This window comes from Ornithorhynchus anatinus, chromosome 10, assembly GCF_004115215.2.
Source record: "Ornithorhynchus anatinus isolate Pmale09 chromosome 10, mOrnAna1.pri.v4, whole genome shotgun sequence".
NCBI lineage: Eukaryota > Metazoa > Chordata > Mammalia > Monotremata > Ornithorhynchidae > Ornithorhynchus > Ornithorhynchus anatinus.
In genome coordinates, this window is record NC_041737.1 from 5,832,983 (window position 1) to 5,846,690 (window position 13,708).

Here is a 13,708-nt window from a genome sequence, read left to right on the forward strand (position 1 = left end):
TCCACCACCTGTCAGCTGTGTGACTGAGCAGATCACTTCACTTCTCTGGGCCTCAGTTACCTCATCTGTAAAATGGAGATTAAGACTGTGAGCCCCACGTGGGACAAGCTAATTACCTTGTATCTATCCAGCGCTTAGAACGGTGCTTGGCACATATTAAGCACTTAATACCAAATTATTATTATTAAAATGGGGATTAAAAGTGTAAGCCCCACCTGGGACAACCTGATTACCCTTGCATCTTTCTCAGCGCTTAGAACAGTGCTTGGCATATAGTAATCGCTTAACTACCGTAATTATCATTATTATTGCTGTGCTATACACGCACACACAAACACACCCCAACAGAAGCCATAAAATAGCTTCGCAGAATTAAGCCTCTCACTCTCTCTGCTGTCAGCGGCCCATAGCCGGTCAAGCAAAATAAACAGTCGCTGGATTTATTTCTATCCCAAACCTCGGAACCGATTATCCTTTGCGCTCACACAGCTGTATCACATTACACTGTGTACGCGCAGACCCCAGGAGATGTCAGACATTGGTTTTAGCAAATCAAATGGTGGAAAAACGAGCCTCCTCGGTGACGAGTTATTCACCGGGCGAGACCGGGACCCTAATCTTTCCTCCAGTGGGGTCTGGCAGGGCCATCCGGGGAAGCAGCCGACTGGTGTGGGATTGCTGCTCAACAAGTAGAGGTTATGATGTCCTCATTTAGCCTTCCGACACCTCGGATACATTTGCAGCTATACTGGGGCCATATTGGTTTTTCTTTCTAGGAAAATAAATCAAATGGTCAACAGGCATTGACTATTTGCAAAGGATTTGGGGGTTTGCTAATGAAAGGGGGAATATTTCTTACTCTGTAGCAATTTCTACTCTCTCCTTTCTGAATAGGAGGCATGTCAGTATCACAGAGTCTTCTGAAACATGAAGTGACAGTTGAAAATTATTTCCCGCCACCCTCCCTGATTTTTTTCTGGAGTTTTAAGAAAAGCAGGGTGGGTTAGACTGATAGGGATTGATGCTGTGATGGTATTTTTGTACAGATCAAGGAATGATCTGGGGGGAAAGACAGGTTGGTGAAGCCTGGGTTCTGCTAGGCAATAAGCCAGGGTGAGAGGTGGGTGCGCAGAGGAGCGAGGGGAAGTGATCTAAGACGGGAGGATTTTAAAATCAACATGATTGAAAAGGGTAAAGGGTTAAGAGGGAGAAGAGGGTCTGGAGTGAGTGAGTTGAGAAGCAGCATGGCCAATTCTGAGCCTTTAGTGATGGTAAATGTCAAGCACTTTTTTAATGGTATTTGTTAAGTGCTTACTGTGTGTCAGTCACTGTTTTAAGCTCTGGGGTAGATACAAGGTAATCGGTTTGGACACAGTCCTTGTCCCACATGGGGCTCACAGTCTTAATCCCTACTGAAGTAACTGTGGCCCAGAGAAGTCCATCTACTTGCTTAAGATCACACAGCAGACTAGTGGAGCTGGGATTGGAACCCAGGCCTTTTGACTCCTAGACTCTTTTCCCTGCCGATTAAGTGCAGAGTACTTCCACCATGGTTTAGTAATACCCAATCCCAGCAAAATTCCTCTCAAAAGATGCCTGCACAGACCCTGCTTTCTGAGGCCACTTAAGGCTTGAAGCCCCCTCAGGCTCTTTGACAAGTACCTGAAAGTTATTTGCATTTCAAAGGAAATGACTTGTTTAAACAGAAATCAGTTCTACTACCAAGCTGGCTTCTTGAAAAGCCTATAACCAAGAGCACCATTTTGGGTCATTGTGATGTGAGAGCATTCCAAGTGCTTAGTACTGTGCTCTGCACATAGTATGCGTTCAATAAATACTATTGAATGAATTGAGCAAGTTTAAATGAGCCAACAAGATTGCGGAAGTGAGCAAAGCTGGAGAAGCAGCGTGGCTCAGTGGAAAGAGCACGGGCTTTGGAGTCAGGGCTCATGAGTTCGAATCCCAGCTCTGCCACTTGTCGGCTGTGTGACTGTGGGCAAGTCACTTCACTTCTCTGGGCCTCAGTTCCCTCATCTGTAAAATGGGGATTAAGACTGTGAGCCCCACGTGGGACAACCTGATTCCCCTGTCTACCCCAGCGCTTAGAACAGTGCTCGGCACATAGTAAGCGCTTAACAAATACCAACATTATTATTATTATTATTAAGTTTGTATGCCAACACCTCTTTTCAGCGGTAAGCTGCTCCTTGGTTTCGAGATCTGGGCTGGGAGGCAGCTGGTTGTGGTGGATGGCAGGGGTTGTTCATCACCCACCTGTAGTAACAATAATAACAACAATAACAACAACAACAAATGACAATATGGAACTCTTTGGCAAGAGCTGAGGTGGAGGAAGGTGGCTGGATCAGTCATATTTGAGTGCTTACTGTGGGCAGAGCTCTGTACTAAGACTTGGGAGTGTTCAAAATAACAATCGGTCGTATTTATTGAGTATATGGTGTGTGCAGAGCACCGTACTAAGTACTTGGGAGAGAACAATGTAACAGAGCTGTTAAACACATTCCCTGCCCACAACCGAGTTGTGGGACCTGTTCCCCAGCCACAACAAACAGTTCTCTGCCCACAAGGAGCTTACAGCCTAGAGAGAGGAGTTCCCAAACAAAGAGATTAAAATAAAAATATTGGTCATAAAAAGGGGCTGTACTGGTAGCAAGTAGAGGACAAGCTACTGACAGACCAATCAGTTAGTACCTGCAATATGCTGGGGTCTAAATACCAGATATTCCCCATTCTGCTGCTGGGCTTCTGTCTCAATTTATCATCATCATCATTATTATTATTACTATTAATACCAGCCCCACATGTTCCTTTGGGAAAATAAAAGCCTTTATCAAGTGGTCTTGCATTCCAGTAGCTAATTTGCACATTCCAAGAAGAAATAGCCCCAGGAACAGAAATTCATTTTGCTGCTCCGCATGCAGAGAGTATTTGTTTGGAGAAAACTGAGGACAAGTCTGTTTGTGATACAAGTTTTCCAAGTGGGGAAAAAAGCTTATGAGGTGGAAAAACATTGCCAAGTCTGGAGACACTTTTCTTGGCCTTAGATACCACAAAAATGGATCTCTTTTCAACTTGAATTATCCAATAGACCCCATTTGCCCAAGCATCTGACACCCATTGCTAAGCAAAAAGTCACCGTTCAATTGCAAAGTCTCCTCTCCCTGAGTCTTAATGAGCTTGATTCTTTCAAGGTGTTTTCCTCATACCGATTCAAAAACATTTCCAGAAAGAGAACACACACAAAAGAGGGATTTGCTTTGTATTCTTGTTGATTAGGTTGGTACCACAGAATGACCATTTTTAAGAAGTGAAATTGGTTTTCCTAAAAAGCAGATTTAGTTCTGATCCTCCTTATGCCATTCTTGCGACATGAGTTGGTGGGAAGTCAGAGTCTAATGGTGCAGGTGAAGAACAGAGAAGAAAAGTGTAGCCCTGAAGGGTTGGAGAAGAGAGTGCATTCTCTTTGAACACAATCGTTGCACCTTTGAGTAGCTCCCATTATTGAGAAGCCACGAGGCCTAGTGGAAGGAGAATGGTTTTGAGAGGCAGAGGACCTGGATTCTAATCCCAGCTCTGCTACTCCTCTGCTGCGTGACCTTGGGCAAGTCACTTCATTTCTCTGTTCCTTAGCTACCTCATCCGTACAATGGGGATTGAAACCGTGAGCCCCATGTGGGACAAGGACTGTGTCCGACTTGATTTCTTAGAACAGTACTTGACGTAGTGAGAGCTTAACAAATACCATCATCCTCCTCATCTGTAAAATGGGACATGGACTATCCTGCCCACAAGGCTTCTGTCTCAGTTTATTATTATTATTATTAATACCTGCCCCACATGTTCCTTTGAGAAAATATAAGCCTTTATCAAGTGATCTTGCATTCCACTTGCTAATTTGCACATTCCAAGAAAAAATAGATGAGGTAACTGAGGCAGCGAGAACATGGGACATGGGACTATGGGACATGGACTATGTCTAACCTGATTAGCTTGTACCTACCCCAGTGCTTACAATGTCTGGAACACAGTAAACCCTTAAATATTTAAAATAAAAAACTACATTCAGGAAAATCCATGGTGAATTAAGCCCTCCAAGATACACAACCATTTCCTCAAATGCTTCTCATCCTCATCATACATGCTGTTAAAAGAACAGCCTGAGAGAGTTCTACCCAAAATGACCTATGAGGGTTAGGGTTGTCCTCTGGCTCAAAGACAACATTGCCGCCAGTGAGATTGTTTTCATGGGTGTGACTGTCTCACACACGTCTCGCCCCCGGAAATACGGTGACAACTCCCCCAGCCTTGATCAGGCACTGGTGGGTAAGAACGGAAACGTATGTTCTGCTGCCAGCAAGAAATAGGCTGGAATTGTTATCCAGAAATGGTGACGGTTTGCACTGAACCAACCACACTGTCCCACCCAGTACAGCTGTGCTCGGCAGTTGGTATTGAGAGAAGCAGCGTGGCTCAGTGGAAAGACCCCCGGGCTTAGGAGTCAGGGGTCATGGGTCCTGAACCCGGCTCCTCCCCTGTCAGCTGTGTGACTTTGGACAAGTCACTTCACTTCTCGGGGCCTCAGTTACCTCATCTGGAAAACGGGGATTAAGACTGTGAGCCTCACTTGGGAGAAGCTGATTACCCAGAGCTTAGAACAGTGCTCGGCACATAGTAAGAGTTTAACAGATCCCAACATTATTACTATCGAGAGCCAGCTGGCAGGAAGGTTGAGTGGGTGGCTCAACGGTGACTCAGAACGCAGCCATCTCTGAGACCCAGAAACAGCAGGAACGAGGGTCCGCTCGTGAGCGGGCCGGGACCCATTTCTTCTTACACCCTGTTTCTGAAGTGTGGAGCTGAAGTCTGAAGAAGCGCGGGATTGGTTCTTCAAATGCTAGCGTGCCAGTCCTTTTCAACTCTTTTCTCAATAAGTCATATGTATTGAGCACCTGTGTGCAGAGCACTGTACTAAGCACTTGGGATGCCCTTTCCCTGCCCACGACGAGCTTACAGTCATCTAGAAAATGGAACCGATGATTAGGTCCCCATCAGCACAGCATCAATGTGACAGGGACAGATTCTATTTAAAAAAAAAACAGTACACCCACACCCCGTGAATATGAGGTGGAAAATGTTGTCACGATCTGTGCTGGGTGAAGGTTCCATGTTTAGTACAGTGCTCCGCACACAGTAAGTATGCAGTCAATAATATTTTTGATTGATTGACTATTGCCTTAAGCACTACAAAGGGAAGACAAACCTTGTGTTTCTGATTCTTACATGTATATTCTTTCCCCCTGCTAAGTACAGTGTTAAGCTCTTAAAAAATCCAACATTACTACTCCAGTTGTCTTTTTGGGAATGACAATTGGGAATTTTTGAAGTGGCGGGCAAAAGTTGTTCCTCCCAAGAGACATGTGAAAGCGTGAGTCTCTGACAGATGACAATAACTCCTCTTTATGCTAGCTGTTAAACAATTACTATGTGCCAAGCACTGAGGTAGATACAAGGTTGGGCTCCCAGTCCAAGTAGAAGAGAGTAGGATTGGGTCCTCATTTTATACATGAGGTAACCGAGGCCCAGAGAAGAGAAGCGACTTGCCCAAGACCACACAGCAGCCAAGTGACAGAGCCAGGATTAGAAGCAGTGTGGTCTAGTGGGTAATCATCATCAGTGGCATTTATTGAGAACAAAAGCATTCTACCACGGACTTCGGAGAGTCCAATACGGCAGAGTCGGTAGACACGTTCCCTGCCTACAACAAGCTTACAGTCTAGAGGGCAAAAACCATGGGCCCGGGAGCAAGAGGACCCGGGTTCTAACCTCAGCTCTGCACTTGCCTGTTGTGTGACCTTGGGCAAATCGCTTAACTTCTCTGGGCCTCAGTTTCCTCAACTGCAAAATGGAGATTCGATACCCGTTCTCCCTCCTACTTACCCTGTGGGACCTATATGCAGCAGAGACTGCTTCTAAACCTGTACCAACCCCAGCATTTAGAACAGGGCTTGACATATAGTAAGCACTTAAATATCATAAAAAGACAAAAACCTGAGTCCTCTGAGTTGACCATATAGCTCAGTTTATCAGAGACCGCCCTAGATTTTTATAGATTAGCCATTTCTAGAGAATTATACAAATATCCCAGATTTAGGACTTCCCAAGCTAATAATGCCCATTTTCCAGGTGTTCTTGTTCATATGAGTACTCAGATTTCCTCACCTGGGCTGGAATATGGTCAGTCCTTTGCTCCAGTTAGGTTCCAGGACATTCTAGGACTTGGAATATGGCAACCCATAACATTAAGGGATTTCAGTCCCACAGCTATTTTCCCCTCAATTTTTTTCCTCTCTCTCACAGTCTCTAAGAAGAAAGGGAACGTGGAAACTTTTGGATGGTATCCAGATGCCCCCAATTATAACAAAAATAGTCTAGCTGCTTGCTTATTACCCATCTGCTTTCCTCGGTGGGAATTTGCGTGTTATAACAAACTGAGCTGCTATAATAAAGGACTTGAAGTAATTTTAACAGAAACCAAAGTCCAATGGTTTTTAGAGCGATCACAGCATTTATTTCTCTCCTTTCCACATGATATTTTTGGTCCAAGACTAGGGAACCAGTAAGATAGAAAAGTTCTTCTGAATAGCAAACGGCAGACTTTTAGTTTGAGCAAATCGGTGTCCTGATTTTCTCTTGCAAAACATTAGCAAAGTTATATGCTTTATCAATCCATACCATTCCTGAGCACTTAATATGTGCAGAACCCTGTACTAAGCTCTTGGGAGAGCACAAGAGATTTGGTAGGCACTATCTCTGCCCTCAAGGAGCTCGTGATGTAGAAAAATCAACCAAAGGACGCCTAACCATAATGCCATAAGAATTTGGGGCTAAATTTTACATGAGGTAGCATCTCAGCGCACTCCTGGGTGTAGCTCGTTAATACAATATCGGAAAGTGAAATACAATCAAAATCTCCAAGCGTTTCTCACAGACAACGCGATCTTCATCGTGAAAACACTAGTCGGGAAAATCTGGTAGCAACTACCGCCCTGCTGAACAGTCAAAGGATGTCTATCACTTCCCCAAATTGGGAGAGGACACTAAAGCTCATAGTCCAGATCCTTGCCTTCAAGGAGCTTATAGTTTGCCAAACGAGACTGTAAACTCATTCACTAGACTGTAAGCCCGTCAATGGGCAGGGATCGTCTCTATCTGTTGCCGAATTGTCCATTCCAAACGCTCAGTACAGTGCTCTGCACATAGTAAGCGCTCAATAAATACTACTGAATGAACACCTCCTAGAACGTAAGCTCGCTGAGGGGAGGAAACGTGTCTACAGTATCCTCTCCCAAGCACTTAGTACAGTGCTCCTCACACAGTAAGGGCTCAATAAATGTGATCGGTTGGTTGACTGACAACCGCAGCTCGGGGCCATTCTCTGTGCTATTTAATAATAATGGTATTTGTTAAGTGCTTACTATGTGCCAAGCCCTGGGGTAGATACAAGGTAATCAGGTTGCCCCACGTGGGGCTCACAGTCTTAATCCCCATTTTACAGATGGGGGAAATGAGGCACAGAGTAGTGAAGCGACTTGCCCAAGGTCACACAGCAGACAGGTGGCAGAGTCGGGATTAGAACCCCCATCCTCTGACTCCAAAGCCTGCACTCTTGCCACTAAGCCACGCTGCTTCTCTATTGATGCCACATGACAGGCAGGGGAGGGACCACTGTTCATTCATTCAATCCTATTTATTGAGCACTTACTGTTTGCGAGGCACTGTACTAAGGAGAGTACAACATAACAACGGACACATTCCCTGCCCACAACGAGTTCACCGTCTAGAGCAGGTAAGGTCAAGTGACTGACCTGTGTCTTCTCTCTTGCAGGACTTTGTATCGGGCCCTTCGCCCCCTAAGGGCATAATAACCTCTAGAAATCAAAGCGGTCTATCAAAACTGATCAATGCTTCATTTAGGAGCCGGTCAACTGCCCAGTGATGAGATGCCGGGCTTTGTAGAGCTCTGGAGCATCTGGGAAAATCCACTCTTGGAAAGCAAGGAAGTGGAAAAGGAAATGCTATTTCATAATGGGGAGGAGGAGAGTTCTGTGGGGATGCCCATCCCCAAAACCCACTCTCGGATGAGACCACCTGGAATGCCTCTCTTCAGGGAATCCAGACCAATGTTTGCATAATGGAAGTTCACCTCAGGTGCTCAGTGCCAATGTCATTAAGTCAACCCCTCTACTTTTTGAATAAAAGCATTTTCATGAATTCATTTATGACTTTCTTCTCTGCAGCCGGTATAGAATTCACTCAGAGTCAGAAGCTCTGAGAAATGTGCTTTATGAAAATCCAAATTGATTATCGTGATTTTAGTATTTATGCTTAAAAATCTGCTGCAATGAAGCTCTAGTTATTTCAGAATGAAAGGGCTATTTCCTCTTAGCTCTGATAATAAAAAAAAAAAGAAGTATATTGCTGAGATAGAATCACACTTCTAGAGCTGAAAGGAATTGTAGAGATTTAGCTACACTCAACCCAGATTAAAATAAAAGTTGCAGTCTTGTCCTTTCCCAGGGCTTATGTCTCTGACAGCAGACATAATTAAAGCTACAGAGAGAGAAAATCACCGTTGTTCTGATTCAGTGAAACTTGACAAGCAAGAAAATCAAGCCAAGGCATTTTTTTCCCCAAGTACCGGGCCTTTTTTCCCTAGCCCTCCCTCCCTTCTGTGTCACTTTTAACCGAAGACATGAATCCGCAGCATCCAGGAATCAAGAGCGGAATAGCAGGTTTAGGATGGAAAACAAGAAAAAGGATTGCTGGAAGGAAAGATCATCTTTCCATTTCAACATCAGATGAGGACAGTTGTGATTTGCTCCACAGTCCTGAGCATTTGCATGCCAGCTGGCTGATCCAACATTAGTTTTTTCTAGAAGAACCTTAGTTCCTACCTTCAACGGCAACAACATTCAACTAATCATTCGATTGTATTTACTGAGCGCTTGTGTGCAGGGTGCCGTGCTAGTGCTTGGGAGAGTACAAAACGACCGTATGACAGATACATTCCCTGTCCACAACAAGATTACGGTCTAAAGTGGGGACAGACATTAATATAAATAAGTTATGCATAACAGCCTAAGTGCTGTGAGGCTGGGCAACACAGAAGGGAGCGAGAAAAGAGGAAAGGAGGGCTTAGTCAGGGAAGACCTCTTGGAGACGTGCCTTCATTAAAGCTTCGAAGGTGCAGAGAGTAGTCGTCTGGTGGATATGTAAAGGGAGGGGGTTCCAGTCCAGAGGCAGGATTTGGACAAGAGGTCGGCGGCGAGATAGATGAGATCGAGGTACAGTGAGTAGGTTGGCATTAGAGGAGCCAAGTGTGCAGACTGGGTCACAGTAAGAAAGTAACAACAGCAATAACTGTGATATTTGTTACAAGATGATCGTGATGGAAACAGTCTCTTGTCCTACCTGAGTCTGCACCTAGGTAGGAGGGAGAACGGATATTAAATCCTCATTTTACAGATGAGAAGAGTGAGGCACAGAGAAGTCAAATGACCATGTGCTTTGCACACGGTAAGAGCTCAATAAATACAAATGAATGAATAGATGAACTTGCCCAGGGTCACAGAGCTGGCTTAAAAAATCACTTCTTTTCCACTAATCCCTCATTTCGGCTACTCCCTCTCCCCTTCTCCGTCACTTACGCGGTTGGAGCTGTACCCTTTAAGCAGCTGATATTCACCCCACCCTCAGCATTTATGGGCAGAGTCATATGTTAATATCTGTCACGCCCTCCAGACAGCGAGCAGGGAACGTGTCTATTATATCGTAGCCTCCTTTGCACTTAGTACGTAGCTCTGCACACAGTGGGTGCTCAATAAATGCCATCGTTTGAGTCAAACCAAGGTCAGCTGTCTGGAGGGAGGTGTTGGGGGCGGGGGGGAGAAACAGTATACAATATTTCATCTTTAGTTCCTCTCATGACTCTATGAATAATTCCAGGCCAGTTCTCTGCTTTGGGACTTGGAGAGGGAAAGGAATCAATTGTATTTACTGAGCACAATGTGTACATGGCACTTTAAGCCCTTGGAAGCGTACGAGCGATAGATACATTCCGTGCCCACAAGATGGTCAGCTATTTGTTATGGTTGTTGATGGGCTTATTGCTAATTAATTCAGAGTATTCACTACTGTAAGCATTTGAGAGAACACTAGACTAAGCACTTGAGAGAACACTATAGATTTAGTAGACACCACCCCTGATCAAGGAGCTTTGGGGTCATGGAACGTGTCTACCAACCCTGTTTGACTCTCCCAACCACTTACCCCAGTGTCCTGCCCACAGTAAGCACTCAGATACAATGGATTGATTGATTACATTCTAGTGGATTACTGCTGTTTCTGTCGTTCTTGCTGCTAATGTTATGAAGCATTCAACAATGATAATTTCATCCCAGCCTTGGTAACAGTGGTCTACGGAAAAAAAAAAAAAAAAACCAAAAAACTCCATTTTCTTTAGAGCCCTACTTCAGCTCAAACCTAACATGAAATCACAGTCCTTAGGAAAAAAAAAAAAATACAATGATTTGAGCCAGCCTTTGTCGATCACCAATATCTTTTTTTTTTTCCTTCTTTCTGGTTAAAGCTTTTGTGACAAATGATTTTCCTGACACAGATTTAAGTTGCTTTCACAACCCCCTGACTGCTTCCAGGAAGGCCCCCCAAAAAACTACCAGTGTGAAATTGCCTGCCGCTCTGGAGCTCAGAAGCCAGCAAAGAGCTAATGTTTTTTTTTACGACGACCAGTGTACCAGGCGGGTTACCTAGGTTTCCTCACCACCACGTCCCTCCAATCGAAAATGATGTTGGCCTGGCTCAGTTTTTACTACTAATAATAAAATAAATAGTGGCCGGATTTGGTAAGTGCTAGGTACTATACAGCACCAGGTATCGTACTAAGACCTGAGGAAAAGAGAAGATAAGCTGGTCGGATGTAGTCCCTAACAGAAGGGAGAACGGGTATTGAATCACTTTTTACAGATGAGGAAACTGAGGCTAAGATAAGTAACTTGCTCAAGGTCACAGCAGCCTCGGGAGCGGTGCTGGGATTAGAATCCAGATCCTGACTCCGGGTTTGTGTCCTGGACTGTAAACTCATTGCGGGCAGGGAACATGCCTACCAACTGTACTGTATTCCCCCAAGAGCTTAGTATAGGGTTCTGCACACAAGACGCATTCAATCGTATTGAGCGTGTTGGATGTTAGTGCAACAAGCTTCTGCCGGAGAATCCACCGGGGTAACAGATAAACTAACGCGACTAGCATTTTCAGTTCAATTCAATCCTATTTACTGAGCTCTTACTGTGTGCAAAGCACTGTATTAAGGGCTTGGGAGAGTCCAGTGCAACAGACACATTCCCTCCCCACAATGAGCTCACAGAGCTACAGTGTCCGGAGGGACTTTCCACAACCTTCAGCAGCCAGGGCTGCCCCTCCCCAACTACCAGATTATACTGGGATAAAATTGGCCAGAAGAGTAGAGAACTTGAGGAGTTTAGAGTAATAGGAGTGTTATTTACTGAGCACTTTTCACCGCACTAAACATTTCAGAGATCTGACAGATAATCAAATAAATATCCCTGGCCACAAAAGAGGAGCTTACACGCTAGTTGGGAGCACAGATCTAGAAATATTAAGTATGCATTCAAACGTGCTGTACCGAGGGTGGGTATAAATAAATCCTCAAGTGGCGGAGGCAGGCGAGGGGTTGAGAAGCATCAGGGTACCAGTTGGATGCAAAGGTGAGACTCCAGAACTTGGGATCAGAGGTCTGCAAAACAAGAGCAAGCGGGGCTAAAAATGGGCTGGGAAGGAACGTTAGCACGGCAGAAAAAGCTTTAAACCAATAGTCGGGAGTCATTGCCTGATGCATGCCAAGATGGGCAACAATTGCTCTTCAAAGTTCTTCCTTCCCTGAGACACAAGATCACCGGTATAGACACCAGCACATTCAACTCCCCTCAGAGAATCCTCATATTCCCGGCAAAATCACCTCAACCACCCCAACCCACCTGTCCTGCACTGGGCCAGGAGGGACAGAGTCCTGTATTTCACATAAAACAGTTCTAAATGATCAGTATCCACATCTGCCTCAAGTTTCTACCCCCACCCACAGACCCCTTACCATAGTTTCCCTTGCCACCCCTCCGACATAGTATCATAAAACATTAGCAGTCGCAGGCCCCTCTCCACCCCTCCCTTGAGACTCCGATCATCAACACCATAGTCACAAACAGTTCCAGCACCAGAAAAATAGTAAAACGGGGCATAGCGGGAGAAGAAAGGCCAGCTGAAATCCCCCGACTCACCCAACATCTAGAGAGCGACTCCGACCTCGTCCCAGCAGAATCCTCTTGCCCAGGTGCCTTATATTGGGCAGGAAGGGGCCCAGAAGCCTCCTGGATCTTAAAGGGCAGTAGCGCTTGTACCGACTGCAAGCAGCTGAGGGAGATCTCAGATCGCTGGCAAGGAGTCATGTCAGGAAGAGGCAGCGATGTTTGAAAGCGCGAGCTCTTAGGGTCTTCACGGATCCTGAGCCCCACTTACCCCACATCTGCCCGGCTTATTCTAACCCGCCCTCACCCCGCTAAGCTGCCCGGATCGGTACAGGCTGCCAGGTCCCATTTGTACCCAACGACCATGTGGACAGAGCTCCTCAGACTGGCAAGGGGCAGAGGTCTTTTACTGCTTACTCAGCCGGCTGGGTTTTCAAGATGCCCTTTGAGCCTGTGCGCCTCACTGAATGTCCTAGGCACAAGCCTTTGGAGAGCAACATGATGTAGTGTATAGAGAAAGGGCCTGGGATACAGAAGGACGTGAGTTCTAATCCCGTCTCCCCCACTTGTCTGCCGTGCGGCCTTGGGCAACTCACTTCATTTCTCCGAGCCTCAGTTACCTCGTCTGTAAAATGGGGACTGAGACAACGAGCCCCATGTGGGGCGGGGACTGTGTCCAACCCGCTTTGCTTGTATCTGCTCTGAGGTAGATACAAACTGATCAGGTTGGACACCGTCCACGTCAAACGTGGACTCTTATTCTTGATCCCCATTTTACAGTTGCGGCAACTGTACAGAGGAGTCAGGTGACTTATCCGTGGTCACACAGCAGAGTGACTTGCTCAGGTGGAGTCGGGATTAGAATCCAGGACCTCTGACTCTCAGACCCGTCCTCTTTCCACTAAGCCACACTGCTTCTCTGCTAGACTGTAACCTCTTTGGTGTCAGGGATGGGCTCTTTAAACATTTGTGCTCTCCCGAGGTCTCAGTACAGTGATCTACCCGGAAGGTGCTCAATAAATGCTACCGTCGATGTATCTGTTGTCTTCTCCCAAGTGCTTAGTACAGCGCATCACTCCCAGTAGATGGTCAATAAGTACGAAAGCTCCTGGTCCCGGCTCCATCGATAACACAGGAGAGCACGGATTTTTGCTCTCACAGGGTCCCAGTTCTGAACAAATAATGCGGAAAAACCATTATTTTTGCAAGAATTCCAGAAATCCTCAGAGGCAACCCTGGGTGCCGATTTTTTATTTGTTTGTCACGGGAAAGCGAGAAGCATGAAAAATTTGGGCTCCCGATTTTCCCTCCAGTTCTGTGACTTGGCGCTTATTTGCTTTACCTCAGAG

The 13,708-nt window shown here is 45.6% G+C and overlaps 1 long non-coding RNA gene across 1 annotated transcript; it reads right to left on the reverse strand.

Annotated features, from left to right (window-relative positions):
* Window positions 1–2,183: 2,183 nt before the first annotated feature.
* LOC114814798 lies at window positions 2,184–12,422 on the reverse strand. Its single transcript, XR_003762596.2, has 3 exons — window positions 12,393–12,422; window positions 11,744–11,854; window positions 2,184–2,274 (listed from the first exon to the last, which is right to left on the reverse strand). It is a non-coding gene; the product is annotated as an uncharacterized LOC114814798 (long non-coding RNA).
* Between the last annotated feature and the right edge of the window lie 1,286 nt (window positions 12,423–13,708).